This window comes from Passer domesticus, chromosome 23 (genome assembly GCF_036417665.1).
Source record: "Passer domesticus isolate bPasDom1 chromosome 23, bPasDom1.hap1, whole genome shotgun sequence".
NCBI lineage: Eukaryota > Metazoa > Chordata > Aves > Passeriformes > Passeridae > Passer > Passer domesticus.
In genome coordinates, this window is record NC_087496.1 from 4250718 (window position 1) to 4277049 (window position 26332).

General features: G+C 48.1%; 3 long non-coding RNA genes across 3 annotated transcripts; all 3 read left to right on the forward strand.

The window, feature by feature from the left end:
- Positions 1 to 707: 707 nt before the first annotated feature.
- LOC135285615 (uncharacterized) lies at positions 708 to 3873 on the forward strand. Its single transcript, XR_010350410.1, has 4 exons — positions 708 to 974; positions 2279 to 2396; positions 2709 to 2796; positions 3823 to 3873. It is a non-coding gene; the product is annotated as an uncharacterized LOC135285615 (long non-coding RNA).
- Positions 3874 to 6955: 3082 nt separating this feature from the next.
- Positions 6956 to 11215, forward strand: LOC135285457 (uncharacterized). The gene is made up of 3 exons (XR_010350279.1): positions 6956 to 7166; positions 7742 to 7846; positions 11150 to 11215. It is a non-coding gene; the product is annotated as an uncharacterized LOC135285457 (long non-coding RNA).
- Positions 11216 to 18283: 7068 nt separating this feature from the next.
- On the forward strand, positions 18284 to 19967 carry LOC135285455 (uncharacterized). The gene is made up of 3 exons (XR_010350277.1): positions 18284 to 18447; positions 18846 to 18994; positions 19148 to 19967. It is a non-coding gene; the product is annotated as an uncharacterized LOC135285455 (long non-coding RNA).
- The last annotated feature ends 6365 nt before the right edge of the window (positions 19968 to 26332 follow it).

Here is a 26332-nt window from a genome sequence, read left to right on the forward strand (position 1 = left end):
TTATCCTCAGCTCCCTTCCAGATGTCACAGACAAGGGGAAATAGCTTCAGACAGGAAGGGAGAAGGTTGAGATGGGATATTGGGAAGAAATTCCTCCCTATGAGTGTGGTGAGGGGCTGGGATGGAATTCCCAGAGACGCTGTGGATCCCTGGCAGTGTCCAAGGCCAGGCTGGATGGGGCTTGGAGCAGCCTGGGACAGTGGGAGGTTTTCCTGCCCATGGCAGGGGGTGGAACTGATCTTTAATTTCTCTTCCAACCCAAACCATCCTGGTATTCCATGAAACTTGAAGAGCTTCTTCCTCTCCAGTGCCCAGCATCATCGAGGAGTTACCCTGGAAAGGGAAAAACGAGTGGATAGTGAACACTCCAAGGGGGAATCCTGCTTTGATAGGAGCTCATCCAGGCCTTCAGCTTCCAGCAAGAACCTCAAACTGCAGAACAAACAGTTGGCAAACAGGGGATGCTTCAGCTGGGATATTTCACCTGTAATGTTTCACCTAGAATGCTTCACCTGGGTGTTGAAGGAAAAGAAGACATTTGTGACCCTGCAGGGCCCTTTCTTTGGGGTGATTTTGGGCAGCCACACAGGCCTGTGAGATGGTGACAAGCGTGCTTCCAATCTTCATTGTGATGCTCCAAGGGTGTTTGTTATCTCCCATTTAAAGGAGTTTCCTATTTAAAGGAGTTTTCTCACATTTCAGCCTCAGCAGGGCTGCTGGGAGCTCCCCTGGGATGAACTCTTTGTCCAGCTCCTCTTTCTGCAGCTCCATTTCACTCGGGCTGGGCTGGAAAGTGATTACCTGGAAGGGCTTGGGTTACCCTGAGCCTCAACAAAGGCAGCACCAGGTGCTCAGAAACATTTTCATCAGGAGCTCTGAGCTTTTCTTCTTGTTGGGAACTCATCAAGCTCCCATGGCTCAGGCTTTGAGTTGGCTGGTTTTTTTGTTCTGCAGCCTGAGGACCTTCCTCAGAGGTGAGTGGGTGACTTGTACAAGCAAACTTCATTTTGGATTTGTTTTTCCTTTTTTTTTTTTTTTTTCAGGTTTTTGGGTTTGGTGTTTTTTTGGTTTGTTTTTTGTTTGTTTTTTTTTGTTTGTTTGTTTTTTGAGGTTTTTTGTTTGTTTTTCTGTGTGTGAGTGTGATTTTTTTGGTTGGTTTTTTTAGTATTTTTGGTTTTCTTTTGTCTTTGTTTTTAATTGTTGCTGATGCTGTTTCCTTCTCAAAGCTAGACAGCCTTAAAGATGGCAGTTGTTAGCTCGTTTTGGTCATAAAGTGTGGCTGCACAATCTTTTTAGGAATTCATTCAGGAGAGAAGACAAATCAGCTTTCACCAAGAAGCTTCAATTTTCTAAATAGAGAAAAAACCCATGAAAATGTCAGCGTGCTGACAAGAATCCCAAGGTTCTTTTTTCAGTATGAAACAAAGGGGGAAAATTCTTGGAACTTTCCTCCCCACTCTGCACAATCAGGTTTGGTTCCTTGTGAGAAACTTCCTCTGAAATCCTCAAGATGAAACTCACTTTTAAAATCCAAAGTTCATTTGGACAGAGGCATGAGAAAATCTAAATCTGACCATAAGAAATGCAAAAAGGGAGGTATTCAAATGAGTTAGTTATTATTTAAATAATAATAATTATTATTTTAATAATATTATTCAAATAATAATAATAGTTAGTTAGATATTCAAATTAGATAGTTCAATTTTTTTAATTCAGCTTTCAGATGTCTTCCTCTTTGTGAAGAATTTATCACCTTCCTCTCATAGAATGTGATGTCAGGAGATTCCTTGAAGAGAAATAGGTAAATTTGCCTTTACTGTGTGGACTGAACAGCTGAAATAGAGAAGAAAAAGCAGTATTTGGTTGGTATTACAAAATTCTGAAATAACAAAACGCACAGCACCTCATTTATCCCTTTGCTCTTTCCATCTGAAAACTGAGGGTTTCAACTTCCTGGCAAACAAAACAAAACCTTTCCTAAAGCTGAGAAAGGCATGGAAAAAGCTCCCTGCTGGCTTTTGCAGAGGTGAATAGTTTAGTTTGATAAACCATCTGAAATTAGGCTTTCCCCCAGGATTTTGTGCTTAGAAAATTTACTTTGAAATCTTAAAAGAGCAGATTTGAAACTTTTCTTAATTTTAGCCATCAACACTTCAGGCTGAGTGTGATAACATCAGTGATATTGCATCATGGTGTCATAATAAGTGACTGATTAGCTTGGAATCTTGAATATTTGTCCATTGCACCGTAAATTTTTCTGATTTTATTTTTCTTTCAGGGGTTTCTTCCCTCTCAGCTGACTGCAGCCTGGACTGCCACAGCCACTGCCTCATAGACTGCAGGCAGGGCCATTATTACACTGCTGGCAACTGCCTGGAGTGCCCAGCAGGGTTCTAGTAAGTCCCCTCAAAAAAGAGAATTAAACACTCAGGGCATCTGACATTCTGAATATTCTGAGGGTTAGAATGCAGGGTTGGCTGTGAGGCACAAAAAACCCCCCATATGATGTCTTTTTTTTTATTTGAATAATAAGCTGAGCAGGAAAATCACTATATTTGGGTTAAACTCCATAGTTCTGTGGCCAAAAACACTTTTTTTGAGCAATGGGGAAAGGGGGATATTCCTGTATTTACACAACGGCTGCTTGGGGATGGAATTCCAAAGGAATTAAATAATTTCATTTTATAACTTCATTTTTTTTGATCCAGCTGCCCTGGAGGCCGAGCAGCTCCAAGAAAATGCCCACTGGGAACTGCCAATGAACTGACTGCTCAGGGAAACCTCTCAGCCTGCCAGGTGAGCTGAAGAGAGCAAACAAGTAAAGCTCTTTTTGCCTCTACATCCATGCATATTGAACCATCCAATCTCAGGCTTCTCCTCAGATTTTTGCAGCCTGCTTTGAAGTTTTGTCAGGAAATCCCTGCACTTTAGGGCTCAGAGAAAGCAGGTTGTCCCTGCAGGTAGCCAGCAAGGTGCAGATGGAAAAAGCTCCTGTGGGGCACTCAGGAGTGCACAGAGGCTGAGAGTGATCCAAGATCCTTTCTGGCACCAGGGATCTCTGCAGCTGCTGGTTTGCATTGTTTGTGTGTCTTGGTTTGAAAAGCCAGATGTCTGCTGAGGAAGGCAGGAGCCTCCCTTGAAACAGAGAATGCAAACCCTCTCCCTCTGAGTTATAATTTTGAAATTAAGGGGCTCTCAGGCAAAGATATAGAAGCAGGAATAACAGTTCTTTAGTAGGAAAAAAAATTAAAAAGAAATATAAAAATTACAAACCAACCCTGCCAAGTCAGAACATGCCCTGGCCCCTGTGGGTCAGGGTGGTGGCACAGTCCCATCCCATGGGGGCTCAGCCCTCCTGCAGTGCCAGCTGTGCTTCTGCTGGAGCAGGGATCCTGCACAAGGGGGGAGTTTTCCTCTGAAGCTCCAGGGCTGCTGCAGATGGGCCTGCTCTTCCTCTGGGAATGCAGGGCAGGAGAAAGCTGCTCCTCTGGGAATGCAGTGGGCAAAGGCTGCTGTGCTGTTCCAGGCTCAGATTGTATCCAGGTAGGAATGCTTGGCTCCTGCCCTGGGCGGAGCATCTCCCCATGGGATGCTGGAATTTGATCAGCCGTGCAGGGACACTCAGTGGCCATGGACAGCAGAGATCTCCTGGAGGGAGGATTGGCTGTGGGAGAGATAAAGAGAAAACTGCCCCATGAACAGAGGAGAACTGCCCCACCTCTGACAGATGGGGACAGAACACACACCCCCAGACACATCTTGTAACCTAAGACATTGTGTATAAAAAATCAGCGTTTCTGTGGCTGTGCTGTGTCCCTGCAGGTTTGTCCCCAGGGTCATGTCAGCCTGGAGAGCCGGGCCGGCTGCCGGCCCTGTCCCCAGGGCTTCTCCTGCGACCCGGGCACGGGCAGCCAGAGGAGCTGTGGGCCCGGCCAGCACTCGCCAGAGGGACAGCTGGGCTGCAGGGACTGCCCCGAGGGCCTCGTCTGCCCCGACGGACGGAGCACACAGGTACAGCAGGACAGACTCCTGCTCCAGGGCATGCCGCCCTGGCCCTGCACGCACAGCCAGGCCTTGTCAGCTTCCCTGGTTTGACATAGGATGTGGGTCTTGATTCGTCAAAGCAGAGCACTTGGTGCTGGAGATCAGAGAGTCACAGAATATCCTGGGTTAGAATAGATCCTTCAGGATCATCCATCCAGTTCCTGGCTCTCACAGACACCCAAATCCCTGGGAGCAGGGTCCAGATGCTCCTGGAGCTCTGGGGCCCATCAGTTCAACCCTTGGCCCTGCACAGACACCACAAATCCCACCTCATGCATCCCTGGATGGTATCCAAAGGCTCCTGGAGCTCTGGGACCCTCAGGGATCATCAATTGAACCCCTAGCCCTGCACAGACACCCCAAATCGCAGCCTGAGCATCCCTGGAGCAGTGTTCAAGGGCTCCTGGAGCTCTGGGACACATCAGGATCATCAAATCCAGCTCCTGCCCCTCACAGACACTCCAATGTCCCACCCTGAGCATCCCTGGGAGAACAGTCCAAAGGGTCCTGGAGCTCAGGGACCCACAGGGATCATCAGTCCAGCTCCTGGCCCTCACAGACACTCCAAACCCCACCCTGAGCATCCCTGGAGTGATATCCAACCCCTCCTGCAGCTCTGGGACCCACAGAGATCTTCAGTCCAATCCTAGCACTGTACAGGACACCCCAAATCCCACCCTGGGCATCCCTGGAGCAGTATCGAACCCCTCCTGCAGCTCTGGCAGCCTTGGGGCCATGCCCAGCACCCTCTAGACGAAACTCTTCCTGACAAAAATATCCCTCTATTAAAAGAAATAAGCATTTTCATCTAAACTCTGGCAGTGTTAGAGCTCAGCTTTTCTGCCACCATGAAAACCCTCAGGTGAGCACTCAGACTTGGAGGTTGAGGCACCATTTTTGCATCTAGAAATTGTCATCAGAGAGTAGAATTGAAGCAGTACAGGGCAGAGAAGAAAGAATGCAGTAATGGGGTTTTTCCTGGCCCAGGCCTCTCTGGGACACTGCTTTTGGGCCCAAATTAGACCTTTTTCTGCTGTGAATTTGTGTTTTTCCCCTCAGCACTGCTTGGCAGGTCAGCAGCCCAACCCCACTCGCACCCTCTGTGTCCCCTGCACTCCTGCTTCCCTCCCAGCTGAGGACACCAGGCCCTGCCAGCCCTGCCCAGCAGGTAAATACATCTCACAGGGTTCTTCTGTGCTTGTTAAAACACAGAATTTAAGGAGGCTGGGTGGCATTTTGCTCTGGTAACACTTCTCTGGCTTTGTGGAACAGAGAGAGGCTCCTGGTGTTATGGTAAAACTGGAGGTGAAAATTACATAATAATTTTAAAAATGTACCATAATAAAAAATAATACTAATTAAAGATATAAAATAATTTTATTAAATTAAATATATTAAATAATAAAATAATGATTTCTGTGATAAAGCAGCTGCTTCTGCAAAGAGCTCATGAACAGCAGAAATGAAAGTGAGAGGGCACCAAGGGTCACAGCTGGGTTTGGGAGTTTATGGTACAGATGCAGCTGAGGCAGCCCCGGGATGGAAACCAGAGTGTGCAAACGTTGCTGAGCAACGAGGGAAGCCTTTGGGTTCTCTTCTCACACAGAAAGCAGAGCTCCACTCTCTGATTCTTAACTGATCATCTGTAAAATTGATTTACGTACAGTCAGAGCTCGCTCCACTCCAGGCCTTGATTCACTGGCTATCACAAGTGCCATTTACTGTGAGAGCTGTAGGCATTAGGAACCAAAGAGGGGAACACTGATTTTCTTACCTAATTTCTCCTTCTGCTTGACACTCTGAAAGAAACCCAAACAAGCCGTGTTTAGGAAATTGCTGTGCCTTGTTGAGGGTGTCACTGAGATGCACAATGAGGCAGCAGGGGAATAGGCTGAGAACATTTTATTGCAAAACCATTGCCTTTTGAAATCCCGACTCTTCAGTGAGAGGGAGGGAGAAACCTTCCAGTACTGAATGGCCATGGTGTGGTATTCACATTCTCTGAACAGACAGAGACACAATTCTCTCTCCCAGGACTTTTCCTGGGGAATGCAGTGAGAAAGCTCAGAGAAGGGAATGAAAAAAACTTTTATCTCTATTCACTGCTCCTGTTGTTTGGCACATGTGGAATGTGTTATGGAGATTGTTTACCGAGAGTGATTTGTTAATTGGACACCAGTGATGGTTGTTTGGATTGACTGACCAACTGGGTCAAAGCTGTGTCGTGACTGTCTGGTAAAGGTCAAGGGTTTTTCTTTAGTATAGTTTAGTACAGAGTATAGTATAGTGTAGTATGATATAGCTTAATAAAGTTATTGTTCAGCCTTCTGAATCTTGGAGTAATTACACAGTATTCCCTGGCTGGGGGTCATCCTGTATCGATACCACACTTTCCCCATAAAAAGAGAATTAAATTCCTGGCATGTCCCAGACAATGAGCATAAGCCCAGAGAGGATTTGCTAGTCCAAGATGAGCTTGTTCTTTGTGCTTGTTTCATGTGAATTATCCCTCCAAGCCCTCCACATAACCCCTGTCCTATCCTTCAATGCAGCCCCTGGCAAGGGCAGCTGGGGCTGAAGGGAGCAGCAGCATCACCAGCCATTCCCTCCACACACCCTCAGCTTCAATCCCCATTTCCCAGCCCACCTGAGCCCTCGGGGACAAGGCCTGGAGGGCAGTGGGGTGCAGCTGGCAGCTTGTGAAAGGCTCAGCAGTTGGCAATCCAAGGCCCTTCTGTGGTTTCCTCTCTCCTCCAAGCCCTGGCTTGACTCCATCAGCAGCTCCAGGTGCCTCCTGCAGAGAAACCAAGCTCAGTAACTCAATTCTGATGTCTGTAATTAGAACCCTCCTATTAAATAATGAATTCCTGTCCTCTGGGTACCTCCCCTGCTGTCCAGGAGAAGGGTGAATGGGAGAGCTAAAGAGATCAGGATCTCAGTAGTTCAGCTATAAAACACAGGGGAGGGAATAGAATCAGGATTTTTGTTATTTCCAGTGCCTGTGGTTCAGTACAAGCACAGACTATCCCATGCTGGAATTCAGTGTTCCTAAATCCAAGCCCCCCAGAGCCATCCCAAAGCCCTGAGGTGATAAGGAGTTGGGATTCCATCAGCAGCCTGAGGTTCCCATGTTCTTTTCTGTGTTTTGACTGATTTTAATGACACATAATCTGCGTATTTAATGTTTCCTGCATGAGAGGAGTGCACAGCAATGGATTTCAGCATAGCAGTGGCTCAGTTAATCCTGTTTTTTTCTTCTTTCTGCTCTTCAAATCTGCAGTTTAGGAAACCATTTGATGATCGGGTTCTGCAAAGCCTTAATTGGGAAGAGCAGTTAATTCTAGGGGGATGTCAGCTTTTTGTCTCAGTGTACAACTGGCAGCAGGATTTTAAGTGAAGGATCATGTATGGAACTGGGGAGAGGAATGTGGTTCTTGGGAAAATATTAGAAACACCTCAGCTGATCTTTAATCTCCATGATCTTGGAGGCAGCAGAAGAATTGGAGTAGAAAGAGAGAACAATTAACTCTAACCATGCTAATAAAACTAATTTAGCCAGAAATGTCATTGTATGTTTTGAATTTAAAAATACCATTTTGTATTAAATGTTTGAATTTCAGCTCAGGAAGAAACATTTTTAAGCAGGTGGAGGCAGAGCAGCCCAGAATGTTGGGATTTTTTTTTTAATTCTCTCCAGGTCACTTCTGTCCTGATGGCCTCGAGGTCCCTCCATGCCCAGCTGGGAGCTTCAAGCCCAAGGACGGAGTTCCCAGAGCCAGCAGCAGCTCCTTGTGCTTGCCAGGTCTGTGTCCTTAAATTTTAATTTTGGGCCTGCTAAGCTCACCCAGCAGGTCAGTTGTGATGAAAAACACAGAAACTTTTTGTTTTTAACTTATTTAACAGCTTTGCATAGAGTCACTTTTTTAACACTCTTAGAGGACTTTTCCAGCACAGCCTCCTCACTCAAACTCCTTTCTAAGCTCTCTCCTGAGTGGGAACAGAGGAGGGACACAGTGAAAGCTGAACATCCCCCTTTCCTTTAGGAAAGGTTTTTAAATTTCTCTTTGAATACTCACAACAGTCCTCATCCCTTTCTTGCATCCAGGTTACAGATCAGGGAAAAAAAATATTGTAACAGCCAAAAAAGCAGAGGAATTTCTGCCTTCAGAAGCTGCTGAGGCCCTGCCCTTAAATTTAAAATTGCCAAGCAGATGAAGGAGTCAGAAATGTTTGTAATGTTCTAAGTGCTGCAAGGCAGCAGCACAAGGCTTCCCCAGATTTCCAGCTGTGCTGCTTCCTTTTAAATATTTTTGTTTGGCTTTGGTTTTCTAAGCCAGTAGAACTTTGTTTTGTACACACAGCACTGAGTCACCCTAATGACTGGGAAATGTGGGGAAAGCAATGAGATTTTAGTATAGTTATGGTGAAATGAGGTTTAAAAGGCAGAATAATAGAGGTTTGTTGGTCTTTTCTGGTATCAAAACTTTGCCTAGGCATGGAAAGGGAGCCCTGGCTTTATCACCACACGTGGCTGAGGCTCTCTCTGCCCAGGTTTGAGCATTTCAGAGCATCTCAGTGTCTCTCACAAAGGTATAAATATCCCTTTCTGTCCTTAAAATGCTGTACAAATACAAAAATAGAGGGAGACTCAGGGAATGAGCTCAATCCACCAAAGTAAACCTCGACCCAAGCCTAGAATGTTTTATCCAGGGTCACTAATCCCAGCCAGGAGCACAAACCTGGAGTTCAGGTGCTCAGTCTCCCTTTGCATCTCTTGAGTTCTTCCCCTCATATCCTAAGAAAATTATCTCCCTCAGATCAAGGCATATCTTTGTCTATCTGATAATTTCTTTTCCAGAAAATGACTCAGCTGCTAAAGTGTCTTGACTGTTGAATGATTTTTCTTTGCTCAAAAGGCAAGTCCAGGAAATTGCTGCCTTCCACCCACTCCTGGAATTAAAACCAGGAGTGCATTTCCGTGGTGCAGCAAGGAGCAAACCTCACATCTCATCAGGACAGCCAAATTCAACAGACAGGGGCGGTGGAATCTGAAAGCAAAATCATTGTAGGAGCTGCAGAGTAAACCAGAATTTAAAAACTCTTTGGGTTTAATAATGTAAGCTGTTGTGCTGTGCTTTATGTAATGATGTTGTCATCTCACTGGGAAAGGCAGGACAATTCCTGATGCCACAGGATGCAGGGATAAACTCTGAGAAGCCTCAGGATATTCCAAATACACTGCGCTGATGGTCTTGATGTCCTCACCCCCTGCACTGCTGTGTGTCAGCTGTGACAAACTTGTTTTCAACTTTAAATGTTTCATTTAAATTTGATGTCACGTTTATTGCACGGCAACAGGTCCAGCCTGGTCCTGCAGAAGAGATAACAGCTGAGATTGTCACAGACAACAGCTTAGGTTGTCAGAGATGACAGCTTAGATTGGCCACAGGAGCTGTGGCTGCCCTGGGAGTGTCCAGGGTCAGGCTGGAGCAGCCTGGGGTGGTAGAAATGTCCCTGCCTGTGGCAGGGGTGGGATGGGCTGGGCTTTAAGGCCACAGAATCACAGAATGACCAGGTTGGAAGAGATCCTAAAGATCGAGTCCAACCCAGCCCCAACATCTCAACTGAACCTTGGCACCCAGTGCCACATCCAGGCTTTGTTAAACACACCCAGGGATGGTGACTGCACCACCTCCCCGGGCAGCCATTCCAGAACTTTATCACCCCTTCTGTAAAACACCTTTTCCTGATATCCAGCCTGTATTTCCCTTGGTGCAGCTTGCTCCTTTCCAGCCCAAAGCTTGCTGGGATTCTCTGCTGTAAATCTGCCCCCTCACTGATCTCATATGAAATGTCCAGGCAGCCACACTGTTCAGTCTGTTCTGAACTCCATCATCTCCAGAAAGTCAGGCAAGAATTGGGAATTTTCTGTCCCTATTCCCACATGGTTCTGTAAAATCCCTGTCCTGCTGGATTTGCTGGGGATGCAGATCCACATCAGGAAGCTTTCATCAGTTTAAAGCTGAGTTTTGAGTGGGTCCCACAGCTCCATGGGTTTGCAGCCCCCTCAGGTGTGTTGGTTCAGGTGTGCTCAGTGCTGGGGAATTTTATAGTCTGGAGAAATTATGATTTCATCCTGATAAGGTTTTCCCACCTGTATGGTGTAAATGTAAGGAGGAAATAATGAGATTTCTCTGAGGGGTGATAGGGTGGAAGGCAGAGGGGGGAGATGACCCCAAAATTCACTTTGCACCCTGAGGAATCCCAGCCTGGCCCTGTGCCTTCAATCTGTGGAGGAGGAACCCTGGATTTTAATGAATCCTGGTATTTTGGGGGGCTGTAAGGCTCTGTTGCTGCCTGCAGAGGCACACACACACACCAGGGCATGACTGACCCTTGACAAACTCAGGTTTGGAGCAGAGTCCAACCTGACAGTTCTCCATCCTCAGGCAGCATTTTCCCTTCCCTGGAATTGCTGTTTGCTTTAGAAAGGTCTGGCTCAGGGGGAGAGCAGCCACTCCTGGGCTGAATTTGTGTTTCCTTTATTTGGGAAGGTTTTGTAATGAAATGCACTGTCTTAACACGCTAACAGCAGCCAGGGATCATTGTTTTATTATGTATTGATCTTGCTTTTGGTTGCAACACAGGCATCTTTTGTTTAACACGTGGGATTTTAGGGATGATCACAGCTCAGGCTGCTTGTCATCCGAGCAGCTTTGCACTGAGTTTCTCTCCAGCCTGCAAAACCCCTTCATCTCCCTGAACTCAGACTGGAATCTGCCCGGTTTTCCTGGAAACCCCAGGCTCTCTCCCAGCTGAGCCCCAGGCACGGTGATTATTATCTGTACCTGCACCAGAGGCTGTGTTCAGGCTGATGTTTTAACACCTTTATTCTTAGCAGAGCAGCACAGAGCACAGGGGTTTAGTGCTTCCAGGACTAAATTCAGCTAATCCAACACCACCACCTCCTGGCTTTGCAGGAACTTTATTCCATGTGTGGAGGAATCTCCATCAAATTTCCCTGCTGAGGGTGGAAGCAGAGGTGAAATATTTTGACCTCAGCAGGTCATAATCCCTTTCTGACCTCAAATATATCTCTCTTTAGGAGCTGGCTTGTGTTTGAAGTGCCCTGCTGGTTATTTCTGCCCTGCTGGAGCCAGTTTCCCCGTGCCCTGCCAGCCAGGGACACACAACCCTCTGCCAGGACAGGATGAAGCTGCTGACTGCAGAGCCTGCCCCGCAGGGAGGGCTTGCACCCAGGCTGGCCTGGCCCAGCCTGACACCGAGTGCTCACCAGGGTAAGCCTGGATTATCTTCTGCCCACTTCATGTCTGTGCAGGCATTTCACCTCCACAGCTTTTGCTTTCAGCAGTTTTTTCTGCTTTTTCCTGCTCGCCTTTCCCCCAGCTCACACAGCACGAAGGTGTTGCTGTCTCCTTGCACCAGGAATATTTTGGCAGCTTTCAGAGCTGCTTTCCCTTGGGTGGTGGCGTCTAAAACCTCCTTCAGGCCCTCCTGGTGGGTCTGCTCCCAAAGGGAATCGTTCTGTCCTGTTTTCCTCCCTGAACCCCTCCTGGTGGGTCTGCTCCCAAAGGGAATCACTTTGTGCTCCTGTTTTCCTCCCTGCTCCCCTCCTGACGGGCAGTTCTGTGCTGCTGCTGCCTCCAAGGGTTGTTCTTTCCTGCCAGCAGAGGAGTTCTCCAACCCCCCAGGACAGCCCAGCCCCAGGAAGCCACAGCAGCTTCACCCCTCAGAAACCTGGGGGAGATTCCTCCCCATTCCCAGCTGATGGGATGGAGTGAAGAGAATTGGAATGAGCTGAAAGAGCCCCTGGGAGTGGAATGGTTGGCCCAGATCTCAGAAGAGCACCCTGAAATCACCCCTCAGGTGCAGGTGGCTTCATGACCTGTTCCAAGGCTTCTGTAGTTTCAGTATGGCACAGACTGTCCTGGTGAAGGTTCTACAAATTAGGAACAGCCAAGAATGAAGCCAGGCCTCACACCCCATGGCTGAATAACCCACTTTTGGTGTAAAATGCCTCACGCAGCTCCATTTTAATTGTGCATTATTGCTGCTCAGTCGTGTTGCTGTCAGCTTTTCCCCAGCTGCTTCATCCCAATATTTTTGTAGGGCACAGACTTTGCCTTCCTCTGGCATCCACACCCCTGTGCCCGGTGTCGCCCAGTTCTTCTAAGCCTTCTGATGTTTACATTTTTGTAATGGAGTTTCTCACACACTTTTCATGTAAATTATGATTGTTTTGCATTCCTTTCTGGAGGAAGAGAGAATTGATGGACTGTTGGTTTGACCAGTGTGGTTGGAGAGGTGGCAATTTCATCCTCCAATCCACTGTCACTTTTAGAATTCTATAAATATCGAAGTCCAGAAATAAACATACCTTTTTTGTCTTAGACTGTGGTATTTTCTGGGGTCAAAGGGAGGGAATGATGAATCTGACTCCATGTTCTTAGAAGGCTAATTCATTATTTTATGTTACTATATTATATTAAAGAATGCTACACTAAAACTATTCTAATGAATAGAGAAAGGATACAGACAGAAGGCTTAACAAGATACTAATGAAAAACTTGTGACTCTCTCCAGAGCCTCAACACAGCTGGCTGTGATTGGTCATTAAGTTAAAACAATTCATGTGTTGGATAAACAATCTCCAACCACATCCAAATTCCAAAGCAGCAAAACACAGGAGAAGCAAATGAGATGACATTGTTTTCCTTTTTCCCTGAGGATTCTCAGCTTCCCTGGAGAAGAATCCTGGGTAAAGGGATTTTCCCAGAAAATACAACAGTGATGTTAGACATCTCAGTGTGTGAGTGTCATTCTTTTTGTGTCATATCCCAACACCAGGTGCTGTGTTTCAGGTACGTGTGCCCCACAGGCTCTGCCAGCCCCCATGCCCCCAGCAATGCCTGTCCTCCAGGAACTGTTGGCAACCACGTGGACCTCTTTGACAAGTCCCAGTGTCAGCCCTGCCCTGCCGGGTTTGTGTGTGCCAGAGGTATGTGGCTGTGAGAAAAACAATGCTTATTTCCAAGAATTTAAAGGGTTAATTAACCCTTTATTTAAAGGTCTATTCTGAAATTATTATTATTATTATTATTATTTTATCTAAAATAGATAAAAGGCTCAAAATGAGGGGGAAATTTAACTCAAGGCTGCTCACAACGAGCTGAAAACTCTGAGAATCGGCTGCTGTGAAGCCACCATGCCGCCCTTTACTGCTCTTCAATGTCCCTTGGTGTTTCCACAGGAACTGGGGGGCAGCAGAAGCCTCCCAGCCCGTGCCCTGTTGGGCACTACTGCCCAGCTGGCACCAGGCACCCGGCCCAGCTCAGGTGTGCCCCGGGCACCTGGAGCAACAGGAGCAGCCTGGCCTCGGCCCAGGAGTGCTCCCCGTGCCCTGAGGGCTGGTTCTGCCTGGGAGGAGCCCCTGGCCCCACGGGGAGATGCAGCTCAGGGCACTACTGCCCCCAAGGTAGGCACCTTCTCCTGGCAATCAGGGAGAGTTCATTCATTTTTGGGAGATATCATTCATTTTTGGGAGATTTAGTTTAATTTTTGGCTTTATGAATTTTGATAAAGCCCCATGTTTGATTTACCCACGTATTTTTTGCACCACGGATAGCAGACTGTCCCTTCTGTGTAGTCACTATTTTATATTTCTTGAACAGAGCATGTTTGTCCCATTATTTCCCTCCCTCCCCCATTTATTTGCAAATAACTAAAATGCCCAATCAAGCACCTGGTGCAAGCAACCATTCTAAATTTGAATCTTCATGCAAAGATTCTGAAGTTGCTGCTAAATGCTGAATTTCTTTCGTTATCAGACAAATGAAACAGACAATCAGAAATGCAGATTTTTTTGTTGTTGTTATCACTTTGAGCAGTGATTTTTTAATATTAATTTACAAGTAAACAATTAATAACCACAAAAAAACCCTTCCTGCCTTCCGTGTACTAAAATTTGGGCTGGTTCTGTGCTCTCTTTCTCCTGGACAGGCAGCTGGAGCAGCACGCAGTTCCCCTGCCCTGCAGGAACCTTCAGCACCAGGCTGGGCAGGGCCAGGCTGGAGGATTGCTCTGCCTGCCCTGCCGGAGCCTTCTGCCCCCCTGGCACCTCCAAACCAGTGCTGTGCCCCCTGTAAGTGCTCTGGGCATGGGAGCTGCAAGGGCAAATGTTTATTTCTGGTATTTCATGGCTCTTCTGGGTTTAATTATTATTTTGATGCTCTTGGAGTGTTAAAGGTGCTTTTGCCTCGCGTGTTACCGAGGTCCAGGCAGGTTTTGTCAGAATTGGGTGGGGTTTGCTGCAGAAAGAGAACATTTCCTATAATCAGAACACCAGGAATTCAGGATAGAGGTGCACTGCTGATGCCTTAGCATTTTAGCTTTTATATTTTTCACGTATTTGTAATCCTGCAGTTCTTTAGTGCAGAACTCCAAACTCCACACACAGTGGGAGCTGCTGCTTCCCCATTTGGGGCAGACACAACAATTCCTCTCCAGGCCTGGCAATCAAGGACACCTCACTGCCTCAGGCCTGAGAGATGGAAACAAAAGGGAGTTGGGGGAGCAAACTTGGGGTCAGTGACTTCATTGGCTGAAGTTGGAATTGGAAGATTGACCCCCAATATGGAAATGGACCAAACTTATAAAAGTATGAAAACTCGTGACCCATTGTCCATTTTTGGGGGTTTGTCTGCCCAAAACGTACCTGAAAGCCCTTCAATAAATAGAACTGCTTTTTATTCCCTTAATTTTGCCTAGCCTCTGATTTTTAGGTAGCCCGAAAAGGCATCACTGTGTGTCCTTTTTTGCCTGGCTGCTCTCTGGAGTGCCTCTGTGTTGTTTTCTCCCCAGAGGATCCTTTCGCTCGGCCCCTGGAGCGGAGCTGGCTGCAGACTGCACCCCCTGTCCTGGGGGGCACCACTGCCCCGAGCCGGGCACGGCCACCCCTCGGGCTTGTGGGGCTGGCACCTTCTCAGTGCGTAGCAATCCTTCTGTCCTGCCCTCCCTTCACGCAAGGCTGGATTTTGGCACAAGAGGCGCTCCCAGGGGAGGCTGAGGCTGGGCGTGCCCCCAGGGAGGCTCTGGGATGAGCTCGCCTCTTCCCATGATGAGTTTGGGAATTTGGTACACGGCTTTGAACACCACTGGCCACCTGTGCTGGCTCTACAGGGGGTTAAACTGCTATTCCAGAGATTGGGAATGTTTCTACAGCAGGTTTGGGGCTGCTCCAGACAGGAAAAGCATCTCCCAGGAGTGCAATCCTGCTCCTGCTGCTGTGCCCACCCCAGAAGCCATCCCAGTTCACCTGTCCTGTGTCTGCTGGGTGCAGACCTCAGGGACATTGGCATTGCCATTTTTGTGGCAGGTTTGGCCCTGGCAGGGAGCAGACAGCTCTGTTCCTTCCTGCTCAAAAGGAGGTGTTGGATGGCACTGGGATTAAACCTTCCGCTGGTTTGGGGAGGGAAAGCAGCAGGGTGAAGTCACAAAAGGGGACAGTGATGGCACAACTACTCCCACAAACGGGTTTGATTCATATTTATCTGCCCCAAATCTCTAATTAATTGTTGTACTGATAATTGCCACTGTTGGTGACAAACTCCTGTTGAAGGACGAAATGAGTGAAATGAATACGTATGAACCTATTGTGAAATTCCATGCATATGGATTTGAAAAGGAGATAAAAAAGGAGACAAAAAAGGATCTGGAGTTCCCAGAGGCACGCATGTCATTTTAAGGGGAGCGATCCCCAAATGCATCCAGCACAGAAATAAACACACTGGCTTTACAACTTATAAACACACGGGATTTAGAACTTATAAACACACCGGCTTTAGTTGTGGAGTTTGTTTGCTTCAGCAGATCATGTGTTCCAGGAGCTGGGCTCAGCCTCCTGCTCGCCCTGCAGAGTCGGGCACTTCTGTGCCAGGGAGAACACCAGCCTGGAGGCGATGCTGGCCATGGAGTGCCCAGCAGGGCTCCTGTGCCCGCCAGGACAGGCACGTGCCCCAGATGCCACTGCCAACGCCTGCCCGCAGGGACACTTCTGTCCCCAGGGAGATGCTGTGAGTGACTTGGCTCTGGGGACACTGTTCTCTCTGACTGGGATCACTGCTGTGGGAAAACCTTGTCTGATAATATGTTGTTACTGATTTCTGCCCTCTTTGTGTGTTCACAGACCTTAGCAGAATTTGCCCCAAATAAAACTGTTAATAATATAATATTAGTTCATATTGCATAATAAAGCTGAATATAATGTAATATAATATAATAATATAATATTATATTATAATATAATATTATATAATGCAATTATATAATAATAATATAATAGTATAATAAAACATGTTAATAAAATAATAATAAATAATGTAAAATACTAATATATAATCATATAGACTGTAATTACATATAATAACACAATACTTATTATATAATAGCATAATAATAACTGTCAATAATATAAGAATAAATAATAATTAATAATAATATCACAGGGATAATACTCTCTGAGAAGCTGTACACAATTATTCTGAGCTGTTTTCACAGCTTTAGCTGCTTTGCCTTGGCCTTGTGGGCTGCAGGACTCACTTCAGGGTGTCCAAATCCCTTTTTCTGTTTCACTTCCAGGCTCAGCCTTGCCCCAACGGCACCTACAGTGAGCAGAGGGGGCTGAGCAGTGCTGCTGGATGCTCCCCCTGCCCTGCAGGGAAGTTCTGCTACACTGATGGCACAGAGAATTCCTCAGGAATTCCTCACCCTGTAAGTACAGCCCAGCTTCTCCCACATTTTCACCCCAAAACTCTTACCCCAGGCTGCATCTCTTAATGCCACCAACTTTGTGCTTTGTTTTCTGTCTTTGTTTTCTTTCTTTGTCTTTGTGCATGTTTTCTGTCTTTATTTTGCCTTCTGCCTGTCAGTGCAGGCTGGGAAAGAGGGTTCAAAGGTGAGGAATTGCTGCTGCTCCTCACCTGATGAGTTTTGGGATTTTTCATTGCATTATTTTGTCTCAGGGAAGAATGAACTTGTCAAATATTAATAGCTGTTAAAAAAATGTAATAAAAAAAATGCAGATGGATTCTCTTCCACACGGATGAATCCATGGGTTTATTGAAGAGTAAGGTGATAAGCTGTAACTGGGACAGAATTTTCTCCAAGTGTGAAAGAGCATCTTCCTCACGTCTCTACAGGCAAAACTTGCAGGGCTTGCCTCAATGCCAGGATTTTACCCTAAACCGACCTTCCCTACAATAATTATCCCACATGGTCAGACTTTTACTGGTAATTTCCCTTTCTTCCCCTCTTCCCTACCCCATCTGCTTGCAGTGAGGAAAAACCAGGTTGTTCAAATTGCAGCTGGAGCTGAAGTGTCTCCTCTCCTCTGGACAGAACCAGCCAAGCCTGAGTGTGTGTTTTGTTCCCAGACAGGGGATTGCCCAGCTGGCTACCTGTGCCCTCCAGGGACTGGATTCCCCTTCTCCTTCCCCTGCATGCCCGGCAGCTTCTGGGACAACTCCAGCACGGAGGGACAGGGGGTTTGCAAGCCAAGCCCAGCCGGGCACTTCTGTGACTCCCCTGCCCTGACACAGCCCAAGCTCTGCCCAGCAGTGAGTGTTTTCCTTGCTTTTGAGAGGAATGACAGATTTCTCTTTACAAACAAGCTGGTAGATAAAACTAGCACTGAGAAATTTAAAAAAAAATGGGAAAGATTCCACTGATTGATGAATGGAAAAAGATATTTGCTTTTACAAATAAAATGGAGGTTTGCTAATAAATGAAATTGGATATTGAAAGATGAAAGAAACAATGGGGGAAACCTCCTAAATTCCATAAGAATTAAAAATTAAAATACAGGGCTATATGTTAGAGGGGAATCTTTGGTATCAGGCATTCTGGGAAGTCTGAACCTCTCAACTCCCTCAGCCAATGGGGAAAGAGAGAGGGAAATGTGGCTGGGAAATTGGGATAAAAAGGAGGCCAAAAATTGGAGAGACCCCAAGGGAATTCCCCATGGCCTCTCCCTTTATTGGAATAAAGTTCCAGGACTCTTCTGTCTCCATTTTGGCCATCAATCTCTGATGTTTGTGGATTCATTTTCCTGACACTTTCATGGAAGAAGCTGCTCTGGGGGATTAATTCATAGAAGAGCCTTGATTGTAGAAATCTGGCTTTGTTTTGTAGGGTTTTTACTGCGCTGAAGGCAGCTCCAAGCCTGAGCCCTGCCCGGAGGGGACATTTGGTGACAGGCCGGGGCTGTCCGGACCCTCGGGGTGCAGCCCCTGTGCTCGGGGTTCCTACTGTGCTGCCCCAGGACAGACTGGCCCAAGTGGGCCCTGTGGGGCTGGGTTTTACTGCCAGGGCAGGGCTCTGACTCCAGTAAGTGCCACTGACGAGTTTTGCTCCTCTTCTTCCTTTTTCTGTTATTTTCCCCACTGTGGTGCCTTTTTTGAACCCAGTGATTTGGACAGTCACAATTTTGTGCTGCTCACACTCAAGTTCATGGCACAAGGATCCTCAAAGGGAGTGTGGTCTTGTCATATTTTTCCCTTCTCTACAAAGACACCCTCTTAACTAAAAGGTCACCAGATAAAAAGTCCAGTGGGTGTGAATCAGTGTAAAATTTCATCCCTATTTGTTCTCTTTGAATTTCCTTCAGTCAGTGTTTCCTGCACAAGAGCATGTCTTTTTTTTTTTTTATTGTCTACATCAGTTGAATGTCTTAAATATTTAACCTCATTTTCTCCCCTTTTTAATGATTCTTTTCCCATTTTCAGTGGCCCACGGATGGTGTGACAGGAGCTGTGTGTCCTGCTGGCTCCTACTGCCCACCTGGCTCTGCCTTCCCCATCCCCTGCCCTCCAGGGACTTTCAGCAACACCAGTGGGCTGAGGAGCCTCCAGGAGTGCTTGGATTGCCCGCCTGGGTGAGTGTCCTGCAGCTCTGGAAGCAATCAGGAATCAGGTCTCTAAAATTACGGGGACTTTTTTTTATATTGGGAATGTGCTATCTAGTGGGGAAAGCAAAAAAAATAGGCATTATTGCTACCCAAGTTTGTTTTTTTTTTTCCCCAATTTAGCTTGTATTGTGCTGGGACAAACAACCAAGCCCCCTCAGGACCTTGTGAACCTGGTTACTTCTGCACAGGAGGGGCCAAAAGTCCTCTCCAGCACGTGGTGGTGGAGGGACACTATTCCTTAGCAGGAGCTTTCAAACCGGAGCCGTGTCCCCTCGGCACCTTCCAGCCTGTGAGTACACAGGGTTCCAGCCTGGGGGGTCAGCAGAGCCCTTGGAAACTCTGAAAATGTGTGAGTAGAAATTCCTGAGGTGTTTGGAAGCAGTCAGCTTGAAAAAAAGGAGGATTTGGGGGATTTCTGCTGATTTGGGTAATCACCACCTGCTCTGCTTTTACCCTGCAACAGAAGAAGAACCAAAAGCCTTTGGGTGAAGACACCAGATCCATCAGCCCAGGGCTGTTGCCTGCACCTCGTTTGGCACTTTTTGTTAAGTTTTCTTGCACAGTACAAGTTGGGAAGGGCTGCTGAGTCTGTGGCCTGGCAGGGCCGAATTAATTTGTGCATTTCCATCACTTCTCTGATCAGGGCTGTGCCTGCCAATGCTTTAGTGCTGCAGGTACCCCAGATTTGCTGCTTTTGGGCTGCAGGTCATTCCCTCCAGGGTTCATTTTGCAGCAGGGACTCCCTGGCAGTTGGTAGAACACGCAAAGTTTATTTTTTCTCGTGGTAACAGCAGTACTCCACCCTGCCAGGCTCTGTGCTCTCTTTCAGGGCCGTGCTCAGTCTCTCTGTAGGGGCTGCCCTGAGGGGACTTTCTGCAGTGAGCCAGGCCTGGCTGCCCCCCAGGATTGTCCCAAAGGCCATTTCTGCCTGGCTGGCAGCTCCGTGCCTCTCCTGTGTCCCATGGTAAGAGTCAAACATGGATTTGTTTCCCAAGAAGTGATTTCCAGGAGGGTTCCATCCCCGGGCAGGGCGTGCAGTGGCTGTCTCTGTGCAGGGAAGTTACTCGGATGTGGAGAGGGCAGGTTCCTGCAAGCCCTGCCCTGCAGGGATGTTCTGCAGCAGGGCTGGGCTGCCTGAGCCAGAGGGGCACTGCCAGCCTGGGTATTACTGCACTCAAGGCTCCAGCACCTCCTCACCCGTGAGTGATGAACATTCCACATTTCTTGGCACCTTCTAGCTCTACCAAAGCTCTCACAAACCATAATAAATTTAATTTCAATTCCCTTCAGGTGGGGCTGCCATTTGGAGATCTTTGCCCACGAGGACATTATTGCCCAGCTGGCACCAGGCACCCCAAAGAGATGCCATGTCCTGCTGGCACCTGGAATGGCCAGAGGGGAGCCCAGGATGTCACTTGGTGCCTGCCCTGTGCCCCTGGGTTTTTCTGCAACGTGTCTGGCCAAGATGCTCCTGGGGGACTTTGTGCACGAGGTGAGACAAAGACAGAATTCACAGAATCTCAGAATCCCCAGGTTGGAAGAGACCCTAAAGATCATCGAGTCCAGCCCAGCCCCAACAGCTCAACTCAACCCTGGCACCCAGTGCCACATCCAGGCTTTGTTAAACACACCCAGGGATGGTGACTGCACCACCTCCCCGGGCAGCCATTCCAGAACTTTATCACCTTTCTGGGAAAAACTTCTTCCTAATGTCCAACCTAAATTTCCCTTGGTGCAGCTTGAGACTGAGAACTTGTGCAGCTTCTTAGAAATGGGTTTGGACTTGGGGGATGAGCTCCAGTGTTTTCTGGTTTTAGGCTATTACTGCACGGGGAGGACCAAGACTGCAAAGCCAGAGGATGGTGTCACTGGAGATCTCTGTCCTCGAGGACATTTCTGCCCTGCAGGCTCAGCAGCACCTTCCCCCTGCCCCAGTGGGGAATACAGCAATGCCACAGGTCAGGAACTACAGAAATGTGACAGGTCAGGAGCTGCAGCTTTGCAACAGGAGCTGCAGCAGTGCCACGGGTCAGGAGCTGCAGAAATGCTCCAGGTCAGGAGCTGCAGCTTTGCAACAGGAGCTGCAGCAGTGCCACGGGTCAGGAGCTGCAGAAATGCCCCAGGTCAGGAGCTGCAGCTTTGCAGCTCCAGTGATGCAAAGAGGAGATAGAAACACTGCTCATAGCTTTTGTCTCCATCCAAGAAGGTCCTGAAAGCTGCTGGCCAGTGGGAATATTCAGAATTTCCAGGAGTGGGGTGGAGAAGTGGTTGAGCAGGGACGTTTTGTTATTTTTCCCCTGATGTCACATGAGGAATGTGCTTCCCCCTGAAGCAGCCCATGTTTCAGGTTTGTGGCAGTGGCACTCAGAGCACAAGGGCTGCCAGCAGTTTCCAGCTTTCCCTCTGTCCCTCCTGCCACCTAATGGGGACACGAGGAGGTGACTCGGGCTGCTAGAGTGGAGTTTGCTGAACTAAATGTTCCGAGGAAAAATCCATATTTGAGGCCACTTACTGCAGGAGAACGTAAAAAATAGCTTTATTTAGATTTTTGCTTCTTTAAGTGCACAACCAGGCAGAGGGAAGCTGTGCACGTGGTGTTTTCCTTCCATTTCATTCCATGCTTCCTTTTAATTCCTATTTTTCCCTCACAGGTCAAGACAAATGCCTTCCTTGTCCTGCTGGGTTTCACTGTTCAAAGGGGCTCCGGCGCCGCTGCCCTCCCGGGTTCTACTGCCCTCAGAAAACTGGGATCAGTTTTTATCCCTGTCCTCCTGGGACTTACAACCCCTCCTACGGCCTGAGCCATGCTGAGAGGTGCCAGCAGTGCCCTGCAGGTGAGGGGAGGCTCTCTTGGGACCTGTCTGAGAGGGTGGTGATCCCTCTGCAGCTCTCTCTTCCCCATCCTCTGAGGGGTTTTGGCCTCCAGGAAATGCAAACATAAAAATCCACAGTCAAAGGAGGATCCTGGTCCCACTGGTGGTGTCCCCACAGGTTTCTGGAGGCTCTGCAGAAGGGTTTGGATCACACTCAACTTCCCAGAAGAGCATGAGCTGAGTTAGGATGGGGTTCTGTCCCAGTTGTGCTGATGCGGGGGGATTTGAGTTCTCCGAGTCTTCCCTTTGCCTTCCAAAAGTCCATGCAGCACAGCAGCTCTCCTGGTTGTTTTGGTTTTTTTTTTTTTTTTTTTTGTTCTCCCAGTTTGCTGATTCTCTTTTCCCTCTGTGTTCTTCCAGGAAGGTTCTGTGGAGAATGGGGGTTATCCTCTCCCAGTGGTCCCTGCTGGCCAGGATTCTTCTGCACAGCAGGTACAGAATTTAGGATTCAGAGGGCAGAAAGAGTGAAAAGGTGGGGAGCTGTGGCCCTTATGGCCCTTGCTGTTATTTATTCCATTCCATTATAGATTTCTGGCTTTATTGTCACGAGCTGCCACCAGCTCCTCTCTTCTTTCACCTATGGAAATGATTCTGTGGCCCTTATGCTCCTTGCTGTTGTTTATTCCATTCCACCTTGGATTTCTGGCTTTACTGTCATAAGCTGCCACCAGCTCCTCTTTCTTTCACCTATGGAAATGATTCTGTGGCCCTTATGGCCCTTGCTGTTGTTTATTCCATTCCACCTTGGATTTCTGGCTTTATTGTCATGAGCTGCCACCAGCTCCTCTCTTCTTTCACCTCTGGAAATGGCTCTGTAGCCATGGGGAGCAAACTTACCTATGAGAAACAACCAAAATAACTCCAGATACTTCTGCTTTATCTTCCTCGTGCAGGAGCAAGTGTCCCAAACCCCAGTGGAGCCACAAACACGAGCAGTGGTGGCCCCTGCCCACCTGGACACTTCTGCCCAGCTGGCACCAGTATCCCCCAGCCATGCCCTGTGGGCACTTACTCAGACAGGTAAAGCTTTGTGGATCTGCTGATTCTAATTTCTATTTTATTTTCATTTTTGTCTATCCATCACTCCTCTAAGCAATGAAGGGCAGCTCAGTGAGGTTCATTAGACACATCCTTGCATTGACCAGGAAAGTTTGTGGTTGCTTTCCCTTCCTCTGCGCTGAGTTTACCACTCACCAGCTGAAACCCTGCTTCTGTCCCTCTCAGGCTCCACAACGGGCAGGATTCCAGCTGCACAGAGTGCCCACCTGGCCAGTTCTGTGGCTCCCCTGGCCTCACAGCCCCCTCAGGACCCTGCTCACCTGGGTACTTCTGCCCGCCTGGCGCTTCCTCACCGTCACCACCCGGTGAGTGGCGCTGGGTGATCTGGGGTTCTGGCAACAGACAGCTTTGAAAATGCCACCTTTCCTCCCAGTGTTCCACCTTTCCTCCCATTATTCCACTTTTTCTCCCAGTGTTCCACCTTTTCTGCCAATATTCCTGGCCCTGCTTCCTGTCAGTCTCCAGATCCCTGTGTGAAATGTCTTTGAGAGGTTTGTGCCAAATGATGCCTCAGGTCTGAGTTTTTCTATTTTTCAGGTTCTGTGCTGTTCAGTGTGTGGGTCTGGATTCATATCAGGGGATGGTGAGCTCTCTGCAGAGGAGGGACACAAAACAATTCCTGCTCCAGCTGGGCACCAAGGACAAATGATCCAAATCTCAGCCCCAGAGCACAAACCCCATGGGCTGGAGAGAGAAAAACAAGCAGGATGGGACTGCAGGGGCTGCAGCTGGGATTGGACACTGAACTGCAATGTGCACATGGAGCAGAGCTGAGCCCAGGGAGAGACCCCGGGAGTGCTCGTGCATTTTGGGACCATTTGGGTTCATCTTGGGTGCAGCCCTGGCTGGGCTCTTGTGCTGCCCAGGGTGCATCCATGGAGGAGATCCTTTGAATAAATCCCTGCTTTATTCTGTAGCTCTGTCCAGCTTCTCTTCTAGCTCAGCCTGCACAAGGCATCACCTACATGCCAGTGTTACCAAAGGAAATGCCTGCACTGAGCACTGGGGCAGTCACCGGGTCTGCCTGGAATAAAATTGCCATTTGATTGGCTCAATTAATCATTTCCAGAGGAGATTCCAATCCCTGCTTCTCCTGTGTGTGTCCCAGGTGTGTGGCAGAGAGGAGGTCCTTGCCCTGTGAGCCACTTCTGCCCAGAAGGGACCAGCTCTCCCCTGCCCTGCCGTGCAGGGACCTACAACAACCTCTCCAGACAAGCTGCCTGCTTCCCCTGTGCTGCAGGCTACTTCTGCCCAGAAAACACCACCAGCTACAGCACAAACCCCTGCCCAGCTGGATTTTACTGCCCCAAAGGTGAGATGGGTCCAGGCAACCCAGCGGTCCTTTGGCCAGGATGAAGCATCCTCCTTAAAGACAAGAAATTATCTTTGGGAATGAAATATTTAAGTGTCAGCCTGGGTCTTCACAGAAAAATACACCCAAAAATATTTTTTTAATATATTTGAGCATCCTGTTTTGCTTAAGTGTATTTTTTTGACATGTTTAAGTGGTTGTTCACAGAAAAACAAAACAAACCAAAAACTATTAAAAACCAAAATAATATTTTGGGCTGTAGATGTGGCTGTTGCTTAACAGCTTCACAAATTAAACAGCGCCCAAACACAATTTTGGTCATGAAGGGCTGTGGGGATCAGCAGTGGGACAAACTGGCAAAGAGAACATGAAATGATTTGGCAAAATTCAGCCAAAATGTGTTCATATTCCATAAGACTCCTGCTCTCTTTATCCCACAGGCACCAGGTTTGCCACAGAGTTTCCCTGTCCCAGGGGCTACTACAACCCCGACCCCAGGAGCCAGAGCTTGGACAGCTGCCTGCCCTGCCCCCCTGGGCACTACTGCGGGCAGGAGGGGCTGACAGCAGCCTCAGGCAGGTGTGACCCAGGTGAGCGTGGGGCTGCTGGGGGACACTGGGGACAGGCTGCTTGGGAGGGTGATGTGGCATTCATTCTCTGAAAAAATCCTTTCGCCCAGGATTTTCCTCCTGGCAAGCTGAGAAGCCTCAGAGAAAAGGAAAACAATTCTTATCTCATTTGCTTCTCCTGTGTTGTGCTCATGTGTGGAATGTGGTTGGAGATTGTTTCATTGGGTTCTGGTGTGAGTTGTTTTGACTCTTTGGCCAATCAGTGCCAAGCTGTGTTGAGACTCTGGAAAGAGTCACAAATTTTCATTATTATCTTTTTAGTATTGTGTAAGTATCATTTCTGTATTCTTCAGTGTAGTTTAGTATAGTATTCTTTAATATAATATAATAAAATAATAAATTAGCCTTCTGAGAGCATGGAGTCAGATTCATCATTCCTCCCTGCCACGAGGGACCCTGCAAATGCAATAGGATGATGCTTTCCTTTCACTCTGGAGCCTTTAAGCCCTTCCAGTCTGCTTGCTGGAGTCTCTGAAGGTCTCCAGGATTGAACACATCTCTGCTGGGCCCCGGGATGTGCCTGGTAGCCAGGAGCAGTCTCTGCCCTCTGAGCCTGCTCAGGCAGCTGAGCTGAGCCCGGTGACCACACAGCAAAAGTACTGAACTTGATGTTGCAAGATTTCTTTGTTAATGTGGTGTTTATGGTATTAAATTGGATGTGCTGCTGCATGGGAGATTCTGGCCTGGTGGAGTTAAACTTCGGTGGGATGAACCTGTGCATGTGCCCACATCACACCCAAAGCCACCCCAGCTGGTTCATTTGTGCTGTTGTTTGGGGCTCTGTCACTGGCAGAGCTCCTCAGCCCCGTTTCCTGTTCCCAGGTTGGTTTTGCATCTCGGCAGCCTGGACCTCGCAGCCCTTTGACCTGGACAATTACACCAGTGCCAACTGCCTGTGCCCAGCCACTGCCACGGGGGGCAAGTGCACAGCTGGCTTCTACTGCCCCCAGGGGAGCCCCGAGCCCCTTCCCTGTCCCCCAGGGCTCTTCTGCAATGCCTCAGGTCGGTGTCTGTGGGGAGGAGGAGTTTTGGGGGGATGTTCCTGGCATTTCCATGGGATGTAGCAGTGCTTGCCAAAAGCCTGTGGAGGATGTGAGGAGTTGTTTTCCCTGCTTCTTCCCTTTGTCTCAGTGCTCTGAGTGCCACCATCCTCTGTCTTGCAGGGCTGCCTGTCCCCAGTGGGGAATGTGCTGCTGGCTTTTACTGTGCAGGGGGAGCTGCTGGCCCCAAACCCACGGATGGTGTCACCGGGAACGTCTGCCCCGCGGGCTCCTACTGCAGTGGGTATCCAGCAGTATTCCATGAGGATTCCATGGCACAGAACTCCTGAAACACAGCCAGCTGGCTGGGCTCTGACCATGCTGCCAAAGCCCCAGATTCTTCCCCTAATTCTTCCCCTTCCTTTCAAAGTGGGACGTGATATCTTTGTCTC